The sequence below is a fragment of the Ammospiza caudacuta genome, chromosome 6 (assembly GCF_027887145.1).
Source record: "Ammospiza caudacuta isolate bAmmCau1 chromosome 6, bAmmCau1.pri, whole genome shotgun sequence".
In the NCBI taxonomy this organism is placed as follows: domain Eukaryota; kingdom Metazoa; phylum Chordata; class Aves; order Passeriformes; family Passerellidae; genus Ammospiza; species Ammospiza caudacuta.
In genome coordinates this window covers 16771073-16788240 of record NC_080598.1, presented here as the reverse complement: position 1 = coordinate 16788240, position 17168 = coordinate 16771073, and positions in this window count along the sequence as shown.

Sequence of the window (17168 nt, the reverse complement as noted above, 5' to 3'; positions counted from 1 at the left end):
ATCTATTCAAGCATAAGACTGGGAGTATTGAGTGAAAGAAGAGAGGGTTACCATCACAAATATTTTAGAACAATTTACAGTGTTTCTCTACTAGGTAGTTGAGGGAAAAAAAATTTTTGGGGGTTTTCTGATATTCTCTTGATGATTACTACTTTTGCTGTAGGTTTGTAAAAATGCATACTTTATAGAATTAAGGTACCTAAAACATTAGTACTGAAATATCAGAATTAAAACTGATAATTCTAAGACATTAAGTATTCACTAATCCCTTGCTTTTTTCCTCTGTTCCTTAGTTATATCCTTTCTTTATTCTACCATGGCCTAGATTCCTCCTGTCTTTGTATTTGATTTGTTTCATCTCTTAAATTGATACAAGGGATTTATATAAAAAATGGACAAAAGAAGTCCAATAGCAGTTTGAATTCTTGAGTTTTTTAATCCTTAAAAAATAAATTTACAAACTGTGGCAGTGTTACAAATTCTAGAGCTGCTTTTATTCCTAAGTCCGTCCTTACATTATATTGGCAGATATTGCAAAAAGCAAAACTAAAACCTAGGAAACTAAAACAGGATTTTTTTTTTTGTTTTTTTGAGGGACTATTGAGAGATTTTTAAACAGCTATAATTTTTCCTATCACTTCAGTCATTGCAACTTTTTTTCCAAAGTATTATTTAAAGTAATACTGGCATTTTATTCTGTGAAAAGCTATGCATGTTTTGCACATTTTCTGTACAAAAGTGTCTTATATACAAAGTTAAAAAAATCAGATGGAAGTAGAAACATTACTTGCTACTTGGCAAGCTGCTTTTTCTCTTGCAGCGAGACACAGAAGTGGATGCACTGGCATTTCTGATGTACTGCTCTTCCTAACTTCTGTCTTGGTTCTGAGAGCTTCAGTTCCCCTGTTTTGGTGGCTGCTGTGATGATGCCCAGTCTGGCATTACTTTTAGCAGGCTTGTGCTGCACTTGCTGCAGCTTTGCATTGCCCAGTCCCTTCTCTGGGTTCCCAAGTGCCCTTTCTCATCATGTAGGCTTGATGTTCCCAATTCATCTGTCCCGAAATTTATACTGTTTTTGCATTATTTCACTTTGGTCACTGAGCCATACCCTTCCCTGAGTCTGAGTGGGCATGGCCTTTCCCTTAATTCTGTATCATAACCCTGTGTTATTTTTCTGCAACCCAGACCTTATTGATGATTGAATATGCTGAAGATGTTTTCAAAACCCCTGAAGTAGGACAAACAGAAAAAAAAAACCCTCTCTGAAATTATGCAGTAGAAGTATGAGTTGCAGATTACATTACTTCTGGATCATATTTATTTGCTGAATGATAGTGCAGAAGCGAGTTCAAATTTCTCATTGTTGATTTAAAAGCACAGTCCTCTTGCAGAGAGCTAAATAGTCACATGGGGTTCACTGAGTTACTGTGGCAAGAGGTATAAAGTAGGCAGAATAGATGTAGAAGTGTTAGGTAAGGGTTCATAACACTATGGCAAAACCCTGTGCATATTAATCTTCCATGTACCTTCTTGCTAGAGAGTAACTCCTTCCACCATTTCTGAGAGAACTTCTTGCTGAAATAATTTTATAGTTTATGCAAATTATCCTAACAGAAATGATTGTCAGAATACATTGGATGAATGCCTATGGCTACTAGTGTTTATTGTTACTGATAAAAAAAGAAGTTAATATAGAAACTGGTCAAATAACATGAGAAATTCAGGTAATTCAGCTTGGTCCTGACCTAAGCTAGGATTGAATAAGGCTAAAGCTAGGTAAGGCCTTGCAGAATGTCTTTATGGACCTGGCTCAGTCTGCTCTTGAGGAATGTCACAAAGGGAAAGAGAAAACTGTCCATGGCTCTTTTTTTCCACAAGCTGCTTCAGCCTGAGTGCCCTTTCTGCCTGTCAGCTACAGCGTGGGAGTGAAGTGGTGCTGGTCCCGTGTGAGTTAGAGCCCGAGATCACATTTTGAATCAATAATCTACAGGAAATTGGATGCTCTTTAAAATCCAACTGAGACATAGATAGCAATGCTTCTGATAAACATTGCAGAATTGTGGCCATTTTACATTTGTGTGCACACACACACACACACCTGAGACTGTGCCATGAATCAATTTGTGACCCCTTTGGAAATGTGTTAGTAATAACAGGGTCACAGAAAAACAATTTGCTTTGTTAGTAATAACAAGGTCATGGTAAAGCAAGTTGCTTAAAGAGCCCAGCAGTGAGATGTGAGGATGTGAGTAGTATACACCTGAAGTGAAAGTGCTTGCAAAGACGTGGGAACATGAATTAAACATCATGTACATAAAGGAGTAACCCTAGGGAGAGTATATGTGACACTGTTGCAAGATTTGTTTAGCTCTGGAAACGTCTATATTTGAATTGGCAGAAATTGTGCAGCAATCTCCCAAACAAGTAACCTAGTCAAGAGCAATAACCTAAAAGTAAGTAGGAGGACTGTAGAATAACATGATTGTTTAGTTAATGCAATTTTTAGTATAAATAGAGTTTCAAGTCAGCATGACTTTAATGCTGACCCTCCCAGCACATGAAAAAAAAATATTAACACTTGAAACTAACAGCATGTTAGCAGCTAATTCGTGCATTATTTCAGTATCATTCATAAATTACTTTTGAATCCTTTGACTTAAGAAAAAGAAAATCCCACAAATCCTACTTTTGGTCAAAGCATAAGACCATAATTAACTCGGCATGTGCTTTTGAATTAAGAACACAGTGTTCTGAGCTTTCTTAAAAAGCTTTTAAAAATGTTGGGGGAATACTTTCCTAGAGCCTTATTGACTGAGCGGAGTTTAAGATTTGTCACATATGAAGTGATGTTAATTAAATATTGTTATTCCTTTCTGTCAATCAAGGAAGGTTAAGCTTTTTTTGTTACTTGAACAAAAAGAGAAGTGAAACAGGTGAAAATATATAAAACAGCTGTGAGGAAAACAGGAGGAATAGCATAGTAGGAATTTAATTAGTCAGAATTTATGGGGGATGCAGGAGGGTTAGATGCTAATTCCAAAGCATTGCATTTTTTGCCATACTAATACCATTTGAATATTTTTTTACTTTTTGGCTAGGTATCATTTACTTAATGAACGTAGAAAATAAATATAGTGGCAGAAGGCCAGTTTTTGACACATGCATATGCTTTACTTAAAGTCATATTTGCAAACTGATGTTTAATATGGCTGTCACTGAAACCTTCTTTTTATTAAACCAAAATGTTGTTAATCAGAATCCCATTCAGTGATGGCTCAACTCTTTCAGATGCTATGGGTATACTTTTAAGCTAAATGAGTTATTATTTTTGTATTAAGTATTTAAGAATTGCTGACAATCTCTCCCCAAACTGTGAATTTTAAAATGATTCGTGCTTATATCTTTTTATTTCTGTCAATGTGCCTAAGCCTATGGGTGTGTAATAGGTGGAAGAACATCTTCAGGACAAAGCTTTCTAGAACTTTCCTTTCTGGAAAAAAATGAAAATTGGAGTCTAATTACACAACTTGAAATGCTGGTAATTAAAATCCATCAACAGATATCATATCTTCTTCTATATAACTATTACAATTGACAGTTCTAAGGACAAAACTGAGAAGCAGCTGCAGACCGATGTGATAATAGCTAAGTTATATTGTTTCATCAATGTGTTAGGCTTGGACAGTGTATTATTGCTCTTCAATATTCAAACTTTCAAGGCATGAAAAGCACACAGGAAGAAATGTGGAGCTTCTTTTACAGTTTCTTCTTGTTTTCTGCTTAATGGGGGAGAAACTTCTGTGTGAACAGAATTAAATCAATGGGGGAAATTCTGCCTCCAAGTCTTTTGTTTGCAGGCTCATCATGTTTTCTTTTGGGTCTATGGAAACAGTGTGGCCCATGATGACCTAGAATCAGGAAAGGATGCTTCAAAAGTTTTAATGCTTTTAAAACTGTGTAGGTACTGGGGTAATATTTCATGAAGTGAATATATTCTTTGGAATATTGGGAAATCTATGGAAAAGTGATGCCTGTAATTAGTTTTTTTAACTTCATCTTGGATAACTGAGGAAATACTGGTGCTTTGAACTAAAGTCCCAGTTACCAAGAAAATGCAAGCAAGTAGAAAATCCCCCCCAATTTTATTATTCCATGTTTCAAAGCAGCCTAATATGCATTGTAAGTGTCATGTTTTAAATATTCAGAGTGTTTTTTTTTATTATTTAGGTATATTTTTTTTCCCTCGTACAGTGTTAAAAGTTTTCTATGCTGGAGCAATGTGAGCTGCTGTGAGCTGGAGCCTCCAGAGGCCTCTGCCAACCCACCTGTTTCTGTGGGGCTTTACCTCCCTGACCAAACCTTGTGGGCTGAACTATTGAACTTAAGGGTACAAATGTCTCCAGGCTGAATAAAAGAGCCTGACTTTTCAAGTGGAGAGTTCTGATAGATTGGGTAGAAAGGGGCATATAATATGTTCTGAGCACTGACATTTCACTTTGACTTGGTTTTGCTTATAATCAGTTTTTAACTTTTTTATCATAAATTTCCCTTTCAACATCTTGTACACTAAGATAAAATGATGAAGTATTCTAGTTTTGCTATTTTGTTAAAGAAAAATAACCAAAACATTGCTCTTCTTGAGCATTCTTAGAGGGCTCTGCATTTTGGAACTAGGAATTCTGCATGTCCCCTTTGGATTGGAAATATCACAGTGTTAAGTGCAGCATCTCTAGCACTTCAGAAAATCTGGGAGAGGAGAAAGCTACTCAAACCTGGAGCTGTTTTGTTCCACAGTATAAGATATCACCAATTAGCAATTAAATCAATTGATTTGACCTGCATTAGCTATTTGTTTTGATACTGACTGGTAAGTAATGTGTTACACATATTTGAAAAAGTCTGTTATACTTTGATCTGCAAATATTTTATTAACAGAGACTATAAACCACAAAGAGTGGCTAACTTGTGGGTGGTTTTTTCATGTTATTTTGATGATATAGCAGTATCTTGGGATGACATACTGTAGTGAGTGAGGATAAATTCGTGTTGCCAAGGTCTAAACAGCAGCAATATGGAAGTAATTCAGCAGTCAGTTTCACTCAAAGTTTGAAATCTGTGCTGTATTAGAGGTATGCATAGAAGCTGTGTTAATTGCTAGCTTGTTTTCCATATGGTTCTGTTTTAATGGAGCACATTTGTTGCAGATGGTTGGAAAGTGGGTTGGACAGTGCCTAAACTGGCTATGACTAATTCATACAGTGATTATACTATACTTTAATGTTTAACAGTCCCCTTTGTAAACTTCTTTCATTCACAGTTCCCTTGCCATTGAAATGTGGTCCAAGATAGCTGAAAAGTATTCTTCTTTATTTAAACTTGGCCTTAGACAGGAGCAAGTACACGGAGCGTGTAGTCATCTTTTCCCTGATTCAAATTCAAAACCACACCCCAAACTTGGTTCTTCAGATGGGTTTATCTCCATTATTATTATGGTTTGGTGTGCGTATTTCGCTGAGGTAATGGTCTCTGAGAAGAGCCACTTGAGGAACTGAAGTGACCTCAACAAATGCTAAAACTGGCTTCGTTCACACCACAGTGCTTTTACCTCTTCACTGGTTTGCAAGTAGGTGTAGACATTTTGGGTACCAACAGCCATTTCTTGCTTGAAAGTTGCAGAATTGCTAACTTGGACTTGAGGATGCTGAAAATTTGCAGTGTTGAGGTGAAACTGAAGGAACAACTGCAGCAATAGGCCCATGGAATCATTAAGGGTGATGTCGTAGATCAGCTTTGTGCTGACATGCGTGACAGGAATCTTTCATATATTAATTAACGTGGTTTTTTAATGGGTCTTCTATGAATACATGCTGAATCTAGAGAGGAAATAAAAATACAGAGGATTGCCCAGCATTGCTTTGGTTTATTTTTATTTGTATCTCTTGTGACAAAGCTTGTACAGCTGACTTTTACTTTGCTGAGGACTACAGTGAGTGTCACAGTCAAACTCCAGTCAATGGTTCTTTGTAAAGGAAAAAAAGAGCTCTACGGTTCAGTGGGTTTCTCTACCATTTTTACTGTTCTTTTCTCACATTGTCACTAAAATATTCTCTTTGTTATCTGAATGGGACATCTGCTGACTGGCTTAGCTCTCTTTACCTGATTGTGTGAAAAGTCTTGGTTAAATCTGTGAGGCCTTGGAGGCCCAGTAACCTGCTAAGTGCTATAGAGCCTGAAAGACATTATGTCCTTGGACTAACTTGTCTCTTCTACTTACAGCTGTATGTGATAGATAAAAAAAACCCTTATACATAAAAGACTGGGGTGAATGTAATTTTAATACATTTGTGGACATATTAATGAGTTGCTGGTTTTTCTTACCTGAAAGCATATAAAAAATCCAAACAAATAAGTTGTATTTCATAGTAGGGCAGAAAAATAGAGCAGGCAGTCTTTAAAAGAAAGCCTTTTTCTCTGGCTCTATCACAAACCTGCTCAATTGGAATTGATAATTTGTTTGAAGTGGTTGGAAATCCACTTAGTATGGCTAACAACATAGAATAATGCAGACAGTTTGGCAGTTAGCACTGGGATGTCTAAACCACAGCTTTGATGCAATAATACCATAACTTGAAGATTTACCTAATTTATAATTTTCCCCAAAGCTCTCGCCCGCTCTGCGCTGCTGCTTGGCACGGTGATTTGTCTGCGCTATCTGGAGTTTGGTTTGAAACACGTTTGCATTTGATTGGTGTTTTTAGATTTTGATAGCTGCTAGTTCCTCTCCACAGAAGTAACCTTTTAAAATGTCAGTTTTAATGTACAAATTTTATGAGAATAAAAAGACTTTTAAAAATACTAATTTTAGACTTCTCGCTGCTGAGCTAGTAGTCAGCTGCTGTTGTCTCAGGCTGAGTCTTGGAAAATGAAGTCAGTGCTCACTATAATAAAATGTGTACTCTGGACTTCATGGGGAGAAAAAACACTTTTCTTTTAAATTCTTTTTCTGTAACTGTTGCACAATGGTCAAAGTAATCTTCTGTCATTTTACTTGTTGATATTTACCCTCTTGCCATCCATCCTTCTGTCTGTCTGTCTACCATGCGCTGGATTTCCTGCAAGTGGGAATTCCTCTCCTCTTAGGTGATAGTTCTTCCTGAGAGGAGAAACATCAGGTGCAAAATCTTGTGGTTCTGTAACAGAAAAGCCTTACAAGTTAGGCTGTCTGGTTTACCAAGTATGTCATGTAACATAGGATTTAAAGCATTTCCCCTTGAAGGTGACAGAATATTTAATTGCTACTAAAAGATCTGATAATTTTCTGTAGTCTTAATTGCTGCAGGTATTCTTGTAATTTGTTGTATTGGCTAGGTTGCTGTGTCATATGCTCCATAAGAGTGGTGGGACTGAAATTCAAAAGGGAGGGAAGCTTAAGATTTTCCCCCCTACTTCCAGTGTCCCTTGTTCTAAATCAGAAAAGCACCATTTGTTTTGGCTTCAGGGAGCTGTGTGTTCATGCTCACAGCTGGAGGTGTGGTGCTGCAGTGATGGTCACCAGTGATGGGAAGGGAGAGTACAATGATTAAAAAACCCAGCAAAAACAATCCCATATAAAACCCCCTCGGGATTAAAGGCAAGCACTTCATTCTTTCCCTTCTCAAAGCTCCTGTATAAATTGTGAACACAGATGAAAGAATTACAGAAGGGAATATGATTCCCAGATTTTAAATATCAACAGGACATATTTGGTTGCAATATTGCCTCATATGGAAGTAGTGAGATTTGCTTTATCTACTTCCAGGTATGTGTCCTAAAATTGTCTTTTTTGGTCATGATTCTTTTCAAAGAAGTATCAGAGCTAAGCCATTTCATTTAAATGCACTAAAGTGTTGCCCTAAAGTGGAATAAAATATTATTTTTCTTTACTAGCTGGTATAGAAAACCACATAAACATAATAATATTTTAACTGTAGTTTGTATAGATCTTGCCCATATAAACAGCATGCAAATCTTCCCTACTGCTGGGCAGACAACTGAGGGACTATAATGTGTGATATAGCAGGCATCCACCATAAATTTGATACTCATGAGTCCTTCATATTTCATACAAAGACTCAGGGAGAATAAAAAGCAGAAGAAAACCAGCACTGAATGGAGTTATGAAATATCCACGTGTAAAAGAAACAAGGAAAGATTACCTTGGTCTCCTGTGCTAAAACTGTGATGCCAAATGCTGATCAGATGCTGTGGGTTATAGTGGAATGTGGGGATATTATAAAATCAGGATTCCTTTCAGATGTACTCCATTATTTTTGAAGTCCTATTAATTCCCCATGTGCTCTGGCTAACAAAATAAGGAAAGGACCCTTTTAATGGGGGCAAGATGAAACTTTACTGCTCAGCTTGTACATGTTATGCAGCTGGACTGATGGGCCACTGTTCAGAGGAACATGGGTGGGAGGCTATTTTAAAAGAAAATGAAAAAACATTTGTTTAACTGCATGGCAACACAAATATTTTACCAAGTGAAGGCTGACTGCATATTTCATTATGACAAAAGGTGCAGGCCCAAAGGGAAAGAAGTAAAGCAAAATGCCATCTTTCTAAGATTTAAGATATTAACTGTATATGGGAGTATTTTAAACCTTGCTATACATTTATGCATTTAACTCTTTAAATTCTCACATCCCTTTCCTAATCTGAAGGAGTCTGTTGGAAGGAACTGCTTGCCAACATTTCCCATCCAATACAGATGCTAGGCGGAAGTTCTGCAGTTTTGTAGGGAGTTCCTGGGCTCATCCAAGCTGTTGCCATTCTCATTCTCCTCTCCTTATTTCTGCTCCCTCCTCCTTTGCTGAGGCATCTGTTTCCTGAGGCTGTTCACATGCAGCTCTTGCTCTGTTCTGCACCTTGTGGTCCTCTTTTAGGTAGCAGAGAGAGCAGAGAAATGCCTTTGTATTCCATCTGTTCCAAGTGGTGAGCTTGGGAAAAAAGGCTGAAACACAACCTAATGATTTTTGCTTAAATATAGCTATACCTGTGGGTATATATATATGCACACACATGCATAGGTGTGCATATATATATATATATGTGTGTGTGTGTATGTATAAAATTACAGAAACCCATTTGGAATAATAATTTCAAAACCCATTTGGGATAATCATATTTGTCACAAATGTTGAAGAAACCAGGTAGTTGTACAGTTCATTCTCTGTGGTTACCAGCAAAACTTTTATAAGTGTTAAGTTAGCTTGGTGGAATGTGAAATTGATTACAGTAATTAGAAAATGTAGGTGGTTTTACTTATTTGCATCACTTTGCTTACTGAACTGCTTTAGTTTCCATGAGTATGATAGTTTCCAGCTGCCTTGCAATAGACATTTTGTAAAGATTTAGATATACCAAAATGGACATTTTTTCAAAATCTATTACCCCAAGCTCTTTGACAGTGAGTTATAAATGAGTCTCTGTGGTGTGTTTTACAGTGTTCTCTTTATATATATATGCGCATGTTATATTTAAACTTCCACTCTTTAGAAATGAAATTAAAACTACTGATAATTATATGAGCAGAAAAAAAATGAGTGCTCAAAGACTGGATGGTGCATGCCATTAAACTGTGACAGGCCATTAAACTGTACCTTTTGAGGGGTGTTTAATGTGAGAAACTGATATTTGGGACTTTGAGAAGTGTAGTGCAAGGGCCTGTTTGCAGCACCTTCCAGGCCTGAAACACTGTGTGGCAGAGCTTCAGAAAGATTTGTCAGCCTGAAAGCTGCTGCAGCTGGAGCAGGATTTCAGTCTGAACCCAGGACAGATATGGACAGGATATATCATGTAAACATAGTGCACTTGCTGTCCTGGCTTGATTAATTTGTCTGTTCTGATTCACTTTGTAATAAAACAATGTAGAGGTATGACTGGCTGATTAGGTATTGGAAGCTCCAACATTAAAGAAAGTAAATTACACACAGAATCTCTAGGTTAGAAGAGGCCTTTAAGATCATAGAGTCCAACCCATGCAATTAAAACCAAGCAAACCCCCAACGTTTTATGTTAATTTATTTGGTTTCATTTTGAAGTGATCCCTGTTTCATACTGCTTAGAGGTTCAGATTCTCTCATTCCTCCTTTTTCACAGGAGATCTCAAAGCAGTAGAGAAAGGTGATTTATAAAAATGTTGTTTTGCCTGTTTTAAACCAAGGTAAACCCAGGCATAAAGAAATAATGATACTGGATCAAAACTAGGCCTTGCACTTTTGTGTGCTTCCTTCACTAGGCAATACTAATTGGGATACTTTGACTAGTGGGAAAATTGTAGGCCAAATGTAAAAGTTGCCTAGTGAATCATTTTATGAGGAGATATGGAAGTCCACCACATGGTTATCTTGTGGGTGTAAGTCTGACATAGTAATTGTATATGCATGGTGGTTTCTGTCTCTAAGCTGTGCTGGCTTCAAAGCAAACTGAAATCCCTTAATAGATTCTTTTTATATATATATGTATACATATACACACAATATGAAATATTTTATCAAATTGATTTCTGACACTCATTATGAAATCACTGATGAATTGCATAGAACAGTATTCTTTTGCAGAAGACAGTTTGGATTATAATAGCTTTATCATTTATTGAAATCAAGTGGAAAAAAATCAGAAGAACGGAGTTGACTGTATGATTTTTCTTTTTCTTCCGTAATTTACCTAATTTATCCTCAGGACTTAAAAAATTATCAGATATAAAAATATGAAGGCTCCAATTGTGAAGAGTGTTTAACAAGTTGGGTGAGAAGTTCAATAGTAATTCAGGGGTAAAAAAACCCCAGTTCATAGGGTACCAAACGAAGTGGGAAATTTGTAAAGGAATTGAGCACTGTTTTGTGCATTATATCTCAACTCAAATGGGAATGGAGTTCTGGAGTGAGGTGTGATATCTAGGACTGCAAAAGACTTAAAAAGAATTTCTGGTGGTGAATGTGGCAATCTGACTTGAATTCAGATATCTAAGTTGCTTGGTCCTGTACTTAGGGCTGAAACAGACCTAGTTTGTATGGCCCAGATGAAATGTTTTGGAAACCCAAGGAGCGGACAGTTCTGCTTTGTCTCAGCTGATAGACACAAAAAGTTGTGCATACATTGATGGCAGTAGGGACTCACCAGGATGCAGGCAACCTGTAGAGAAGGACACATGGAAAAACCTGAGAGTGGTTGTGCATAATGGGGCAAACTCAGAGAGCAGCTGCTGGTGCTCAGAGATAAGAGCCATCCTTCCTTCATGGTAAGTAAAGATAAAGAAAATTGTTGTTCTGTGCAAGCTGTTAATTTGGACAAGAGAATTTGGTTCCATTGTATGACTGTTATATAGGTTCCATGATATATATGTATTTCCATACTGTACAGATTAAATTCTATAGATACACATACATATATGTAACCACACACTAATCTAGGTGGCTGCTTGAGTAAAGAAACATAGCAGGAACTCACTTCCCTTTTATTCCTGTCTTTGGGTCAAATCTTCTCACGCATTATGCGTGAAATTTCAATGTCTTGATGATGTTGTTTTCCTGGAGGTACATTTTATTCTGCTGTCCATCAGTGCAGAGCACATTGTGACTTTTGCTTGGCTGTGTGAAAGTGATGCTGGAAAACTGAGGAAGAAGGTTGTTGTTGCCCTGTGTGTTGGCCACCAGAGTTCCCAGGGTCAATGTGGCACAGCACTATAGTTACTCAGAGGTACAGTTTAATGGGCCCACTTCCACTTGTGATGTGTCCAAGGCTAATCAGTGCCTTGTTTTACACCAAAGCAGCAGGATTGTGTGGTATTGACTGCTTTGCCAATGTATCTGATGGCTTGTGAAGGCTCACCTAGAACAGAGGCTAGATGGAGTTAAAGAATAAAGTAAGGCCTCAATGGGTACGCCTTGGGCAGCACAAGAGCCCAGCCAGGGCTCCAAGATGAACCCAAAAATGGTCACAAAATGGATGACCAGCCACGGGGTCTTTCACTTTTATAAGTTCTCATCCTTTAGTATATTGGAGTTAATTATCCAATTACAGCTTAGCCCATGAATTCCCATCCTTCTTGGTTTTCTCTCTTTGGTTCACACTGTTTATGCTCTTTGGCCTAGAATTTGGATCATTTGTTCTTGGTCCTCAGCTAGAGAAGGAAATGTTTTGTCTGCCTATCCCCTAATATGAAGCTCAGAACTACACACTAAAGCAGTACAGGATCTGAAAAATAGAAAAGCTAAAACCTGAGGCATCATTTCTACTGTGCTATGCCTCTAGCTGCTACTGTGCTATGCCTTGGGTGACAACCTGACTCTTGTCAGGCTCCTGCACTGGATTCTTAGATTACTGCTATTCTTTTACATGTTTTTCTCCATAACACATGGACATTCAGCAAAAAACACAGGACACTACCATATTGGAAGCACAGACTGTACCTGGACAGCTCTCTAGCTGCTAAATGGGAAATGATGCAGATAATTTGCTATCTAAGCAGCTCTGATCTTAAAGCATGAATTCATATTCTGTGTAAGATACTAATGCAGATTTTATTACTTACTCACTAAAAGAGTGTTGGCATACTTAATGTATTTTAAGGAACAAATGGAACTTTTGGGAAACAGTGTACTTGCATTGTGCATATCAATGCAGTAGCCATTCCAAGATGCCTCTAAAACACACTGTTAGGTTGAATTCTATAAAGGAAAATAATGAGAATTCCCTGACTGTGAGTCGTAGAGGATAGAGCCACCTATAACTATGCACAAAGTCTGTTTTTCATTACATGTTAGCTCTTTTTTTTTCTTTATAAATAAACTTAACAGTGTGTTTTCTGTCTCACAGAGATGGTTTTATTCAGGAAAAAATAACAGCTAAGAGGCAGCCAAAGAACACTAGTGGATGATACATGTGTCTGTGAAAACAGGTTCATGTATCTTAAGATGTGATTATCTTGGCTGAACAGAAGTTTAAACAAATAAATAAATGGTAGTACTGGCTGATGACAGTGATATCTCAAAGTTGTAGTCGACTACTGTGGAGTTCAGACTATTTCTAACAAGATTGAAGGTAGCTATGTAGATAATTTTATTAACATCTTGTTTGCCACTTTTTAAGCAGCTCATGTATTTGAGTGTTAAGTAAATACGATTTTCTATCTTTGCAAATAAGCGTAGTTTCCTTTTTTATGTAGGCCATATAAGTGGCCTTCATGTGATCATGTTAATATTTTCCAAGGCAAGTTGTTTTTGTTTTTCAGGATTGGGACTACATAGTAAAGGGAGTATAGTGGCAAAAATGTGGCAGAATCTGTGTAAAAAGAAGACAAGCAATACAGAGTGTTGACACATAGGTTTGAGATGATAACACATAAAGGAGCACAGAGATGGTTTGATTTGTTTAACCTGGTCACCTGGTAAGTTATCTGGAGAGGAACTGGATTGTGTTTTTCATTGTGTAGCAGTTTTGGGGACACTGGGATTTGAATTCACACAGTAACTTCCCTCCAGGCTGACGAACTTGTAAGTAAAATATAACGCAACAAAGGATTAAAAATTACTGAAAAGACACTTTGCAGTCAATTTTTGTCCCTTAACGGTCAATAAGGGATCACTTGAGAAAGGCAGGATATTTCTGGGAATGAGCAGACATCAAGGCCAGCATAGCTGTTCAACATCTTATCCAACTTCCTACTAGTGTGACCCCTGAGGAACGCTGTCAACGCTCTGCTGGTATGTATGGAAGGGCCTGGGCCGCGATCTTTGTGGCGAAGATGTCAAGTTACAGAGAAAGTAGTTTTTCCCTCAACTGTTGGTAAAAAGCAGGTCAAGTGGGGTTAATCTCGGCTGCTAATGATTCTGGCCTTTTCAGGATGGTATTATTTGTGGTGCTGAGCAGCTGCCTCTGCTGCTGCTGCTGTTTGGGCCCAGGGCTGGCACTGGAGGCGAAGCTTTGCTTCTTTGTTGGTGTCAGGTTGTACTCCTCTGGGTGCTGGGTGACATTTCGGCTTGCCAGGGATGTGGACTGCATGGCAGGAGGAGGATTGGGTCTGTGTACAGTTTCGGTGGCACAGAAGACTAATGAATATTTCTGTTGTTTAGAAAAAAGGAAATTACTTAAAGCTTTGTTTTGTCACTGGAATGTGAGGCTTCTTTTCGTTTGAAATTTTGTGTGAATTAAGTTTGCTAAAAATCCAATATTCAAAAACCGAGAGCCTCAAGTACCTTGAGGTTTAAGGAAATGTTTTCTATTTGGTTTGAGTCTTTGAAGACACATTACCAGAATTTCTCCTGTAGCATATTTTAAGAAAATATCATCTAACCTAATTTTGTGTGTTCAATGAACTTGTTGCAATGAACGGTAAACTGGGAAAGAGCAAAAATATACCTGTGTTTGGAGTGTTTTTGTGCATTGCTGCCCCTTTGTGAACAAAGAACAAGAGCAGAATTTATCACAGCAAGTTGGGGCTCTCTGCTTTGAGGTATACAGAAGTGTATCTGTAGCTTCTGCCCAAAAAGGGAAGAATATTCCATTCTGTGCTTTTCTCTGTGCCCGGCCCAGCTATCACCTGGCCCATGGCGATTTCAAATGTTTTTCTCCTGCCTCTCAGTGTCTGAATGGGCACAGTCTTCTTCCCAGTTAACATACAACAATCCCTTGTGCTGACTGCTGAACTCTGATCTCTGGCTGGATGCACTCTTGTTTCTCTAAGCACGTGTGGTGCAGAGCAGACCTGGAGCTGGGTAATTCATAAGAGCTGGGTGTTATTGGTATTACTACTCCTTGAATGAGCCTGTGTTATTTTGCACAGCAGCGTGGTCACCTGGCAGCAGGTCATTAGCATTTTAGGTTTCTTTCCCTCACAACAATGCACTACATGCTAATTAGAGGGTTTTGAAAGCTAAGCAACCTGGTTTAAAATCAGACATTTTAATTTGCAGCTTTAATGGCTATATTATAATAACTGGCTTGGCTCGGGGGCGAAGGGGAGGGAAGCACTTCTCATGTTCCAGTAGAAAGGTCCAATATAACAGAGGCTGACAAAATTAAAAACCTCATAATTTGACCTTTGCCTGGGATAAAAGGCTGTTTCATAACAATTTCTTTTTGTTCTTTGTTTAAGCCATTACTCCAAAAGGAGCCTCCGATTAATCTAAGTAAATGCATCATTACAGTCCTAATCCATGTCCTTCTGTCAGTGTCTGTTTTAATTAAATAAGAAACACTAGCAGAAAGATATCACGCACAAAGCTGTGATTGGAGAAAGAGGGTTGTTTGATCAGGGTGAGATTAAAAAAGGCTTTACTGTTTTGTCCTTTTCCTCTAGATGCCATAATGTAGGTTAAAGGAAGAAAACTTGCCTAATAGTTTAGCACATTGCTCCTGATTACAATATCTAAATAACCAGATTTACCCATGAAACTGTCTCAGACACTCAATTAATTACATACAGAACATTCACAAACAGATGATATGGCAACTTGGTTTGAGTAATTTGACACATTAATATGTTTGGGACTGTATACATGGCTGGCCAGAAATTATATTCAAGTTGCAGATTTTTTATATTAAATAAAACATTGATTAAAGCTATTTAGGTTTTTATTTTCTTTCTTTTTAGTACTCGTGGCTCACAAATAGTAAACAAAATCTGCAAGCCCCTGATTTTTTTTTTTTTAAAAATTTGTTTCTCACAAAACCAGAACAATTATTTTACAACAGTGAAGGATTGGAGGATCTGTTTAATAAATGTCATAACATCCAACTAGTTAATATTGCTAAAGCAATGCATATGTAAGAGACTCTTCCTCAAGGTAGTGTTTCAAGATCCCTGTGGTGAGGGTTTTCTCCCATATCCAGGCCATTATTTGATGTAATGAAAAGAGAAAGTGTGCAACACAGAGATTGTTAATTAATTTAGCCTAACAAGATGAAGATAAATGAAGCAAAGCATGGATTGAATGAAGCAAGAGGTTTTATTTACAATTTAATACTACTTTATATTAGGCATTTTTCAATTTACAAAAGAAAGGAGTTTAAGGAAAAGGTGTTCTGCAAATGCATGTAAGAATTTTTTTTTATTTTATGAACAGTTCCTAGAACTGCTGAAAATACCTTTTGGGTTAGCCTCTAAGTTTTCCTCTCCTATTTTTTTTCCCTTTTCACAATCATTTTTCTCAATTTGATTTTAAAATATGTTCATAGAAATGAGAAAAATTAAATCCTAAACTTTTTCCCATTGAAATCAATAACAAATTATCAATGGAAATTCTTGGAAGCCCAAATATTACAGTTTTTCATTGTTTATATTCATCTAGAGTCATAGCTTTATTTTGAGCAATTTGTGTGTAGAAAGGTGCATTAAGAGGCGTAACTATAAAAATCCAATTGGATTTGATTTTAGTTTGCATTCCAAAGTGTAAATCTATTGTTGCTTATGTTTTCAACTGTCCTATTGCAGTAAAAGCTAAGAGAGGAATCCGGGATAGTGTTAATTAACAATGCTTTTATGTAATAAAACTGATTTTTTGATTTGGGGAGTATTTTTTCTCTAGACCATTTTGTTTTAAATATTTGTGGAAAACTGCAGTTTCTAGTTTCTAAAAAATTAAAAATCCCCCAAGATTAAAAGGCATGTCAGAGATTTTAGATGTTTCTTCTTCCCAGTCCCAGTTTTAAATAAAGACTATCCAAAGCTAATAGTAAGCTACAATTTGCATCAATTCAGTCACTGCATCTCAAGGTGTATATTATTCAGTTTCCCAAGGACAAAATTTAGGGTATAATTCTATAGAGGTGAAGAAAAAAAGAAGGTCTGTCATTTTTAATATCTAAAAACTAATTAGCAAAAAAGAAGTCCTGCATTGTGACTGATCAGAGACACCTTTATCTGTTTGTCCTATACCCTGGATTGTAAGTGACCAAACTTATTAGGCCTTTTTTTTTTTTTTTAAATAAAACATCCTCATTTTTACAGATGAATTGGGTATGTCCACTATTTGACCTTCTGCCATGATTTCTGTCTGCAAAGGAAATGCCTTCCTTCCTTTTGCAGTAGCCAGACAGCACAGCCTTATCTACAAGCAGCGTCACTCCAGGCAGTGGTCGCCACAAATAGCATTATTATGGTCCCTATGTTTTTATCTTGGGGGTCA